We start from the raw sequence: 3,354 nt of genomic DNA, 5'->3' as shown, positions 1-3,354 counted from the left end.
GCCCTCATGTTGCCCCTCATGTTGCCCCCCATGTTGCCCCCATGTTGGCCCTCATGTTGTCCTCATGTTGCCCCTCATGTTGCCCTCATGTTGCCCTCATGTTGCCCTCATGTTGCCCTCATGTTGCCCCTCATGTTGCCTCATGTCAATTTTATTCCTATTTTTTTGTTCACTTTTCAGTTTTTTTTGTCACTTTTTTGATTCGGTACGAAGTTTTCATCAAAGTCATTAAAAAACGGAAATATGACCCCCGATGGCTCATTTTGTTATCAGCAGGACTTCATTAGTGATATTTAACAATTAATTTCACTGGTTCTGGTTCTGGAAACTTGTGGTTTCATGGGTCTGGGGTTTCATGGGTCTGGGGTTTCATGTTTTCTCCTTAACTTCTCCAGGACATGAACACCTGTTTCCTGGTGAAAGTCTGGTGTTTTCTACTTAACTTCTCCAGGACATAAACTCCATTCCCCTGCTTGTAAGCCCCATATTTAGTGCAAAACCTCTTTCAGCAGGAGAGACCTACCCCAGAGATTGGCAGAGGGAGGATAGAAGCTGGAGGTCTCACTGTGTGTGTTAACCTTCATGAGATGAACACGTGAGGCGGCTCCGGAGACACTCGCTGACTTAAAGCCGTCGTGAATCAAGCGGCTCAGGTCTCTAGTGGCATGACAAACGACTCCAGCTGTTGGGCCGAGCTGCTGCTGAACTGACTCTCATCAGATACAGCGATTCAGCATAAATGCTTAAATGAACATCAATCTTATCGAATGGCATAAATCACAGTGTGACCTCTCTCTGAGTGTTTCATCCACGGGAGGACCTCCCCTGAGGCGGGCCAGCGTTACCGTGATGAAACCAGGATGTATATCATGTAACGCTACCACGGGACAGTCAAGGTGTTTCTACTCATCCAGAGCAGCTGCCTGCATCCTTTTGGGTGAATCAAACCGAAAAAATCCCTCTGATATCAGAAGATTTTAATACCAAATGTCTGTGCAGGTACTCAGTCATCCAGGTCACAGTAATTCAGGGAAGGCTGTGGACCATTTGTACTTTTACTGTAGCCATAAGACGTAAAGCACTGTAGTTGGTGTGTATTTTACGTATTTATTACTGTCAGCACCCCATTGGCTGCTGAGAAGTTGAGGAGAAAACGGCAGCGGCACCGTGGGTTCGTCCGGCGCACAGCGCCACCCAAGACAATTGTGATTGGTTTAACCCTTGTGTTGTCTTCCCACCGACGTGTTTTTTTTTTTTAACGTTTTGGTCATCTTTTTTTGGAATTTTTGTGTCTTTCCCCCAATGTTTTTGTCCCTTTTTCAACTATTTCTGAGCCTTTTGAACTTTTTGTGGGTTTTTTTCCCCAAATTTGTAAAAAAATTATAATTATTTTTTACATTTGTTACTTTCTTTGACATCTTTTCACATTTTTGGTTTAAAGAAATCCCGATGATACAGAACACGTTTCCCCTCCCATCCCAAACGGCTGAGGACTAACCTGCAACATCACATATTAGTTTTCACTGCTTGTTTTTTAAGTCGATATGTGAGCAGGTGGCTTCTAACAGCTCGTTGGATGAAACCCAGGAGCTAAAAGACGCTGAAGTTTGACTTTTGCTCGGCGGTAGTGTGTCATTGCCAGGCAGAGACTCTGGTTTATTGGGATTCATGTCGGGGAAAGTGCTGACCACCGAGGAGACATCATGTAACAGAAACCACGCTTGTCCGAAGACGCTATCGCTAAGAACAGAGTGCTGATGTCAGGGATTCTTTGCTCTGCTCGTGTCTTCGTTTTGTTAAAGCTGAATTTCTCTTCCTCAACATCTGGGAGGGGGGGGGGGGGGGGACAAAGGAGACCCGGGAGGCTGTTTCCTCATCAACGAACGGCTACATTAATAGAAAGTGATTCTTAAATGCATCATGATTCTCATTTTCATTTTTTTTTTTTCGTTCATTTGTTTATTTGAAAAGGGGACAATGTAAACTGATCAACATTCGAAGCAAATGCAAGCGTACCCGAGTTAGCCGTAGGCTAGTTTTCATCGGCAGTCCCCTAGCCAGATGTTAAAAGGCATCCTAAAAAAATAAACATCCTAAAATAATAAACAGTTATAATACAATGAAGATATTTAAAAAAAAAAATAGACAAAAGGTTAAAAATTACAACGTTAAATCACAACAATCGAATAAACAAGATAAGCAAATAAAATCTAAAATAGATGATGCAGTTATTGTTGGTGGATGGGACCAGCGTCAGGGTTGACAGAGTTGATTTTCAATCATCCATTTCTTAAATGAGTAATAGGATGGGGACTTCTTAAAGTTAATAATCATTTATTAAGCGTTGTTTTTTTTGTTGATTTTTATTTAAAAGTCTCCAGACATGTACCAATCAAAAGGTTACTGAAAGAGGACGGGACACTGGACCACAACTTAGTGTTTAGTATGTTTTGTATATGCACACATGATCTAAGAAGACATGCATGAAGTAATTAGGTTGTTCATCTACTTTATCACATTACATCTGACCTCATGGTTCATGTTCTAAGAAGCCAGTTCTCCACCTTTAAACAGGACTCAGCCTCTGATGGAAGCTCTTTGGTGAAGGCCGTCTTAAAGCTCTTATTCCTGTCCCGAGGAGCTATGAGCGAGGCTGTAGGAGTGAGGATAGAGGTTGGATCTCTGAGGAGCAATGAGCAAGGATGTAGGAGCGAGTAGTGAGGATAGAGGATGGATCTCTGAAGAGCTATGAGTGAGGATGTAGGATGGAGGTGGGATCTGTAAGGAGCTATGAGTGAGGATGTAGGAGCAAGTAGTGAGGATGGAAGAGGGATCTCTGAGGAGCTATGAGTGAGGATGTAGGAGCAAGTAGTGAGGATGGAAGAGGGATCTCTGAGGAGCTATGAGTGAGGATGGAGGAGCGAGTATGGAGGAGCTCTGAGGAAAAACAATGTCGAAAATCCATCCCTTACTTCAATAATGATTATAATAATTTCATGACTTACTACATGTAAAGTATGACATATTTTTAAATAAGCAAAAGAATCTCACGTACCCCCTGCAGTTATCCAAAAGTACCCCTAGGGGGACACGCACCCTCATTTGAGAAACACTAAAGGGCATTTCCTCCTGTGATCCCCCTGTATCCATCGGTTAAATGGTCAAAATCCCAGCTGTGAGGTGGAATAACTGTGTGAAGGTAGAAAAGAATAAAGGAATAAATTAAATGAAAGGACACCTTTCCTGGATAGAGGAACGCTGTGATTGTTGTTGCCATCTTTTTTTGGCAAGATGGCGCTGTGTCGTGCGGCAGCCTGTTGCAGCAGCTCCTGATTGCATTCGTGTTTTGTGTGT

The sequence above is a fragment of the Etheostoma cragini genome, chromosome 12, assembly GCF_013103735.1.
Source record: "Etheostoma cragini isolate CJK2018 chromosome 12, CSU_Ecrag_1.0, whole genome shotgun sequence".
Classification (NCBI taxonomy): domain Eukaryota; kingdom Metazoa; phylum Chordata; class Actinopteri; order Perciformes; family Percidae; genus Etheostoma; species Etheostoma cragini.
Note: the sequence above shows the minus strand (reverse complement) of the source record.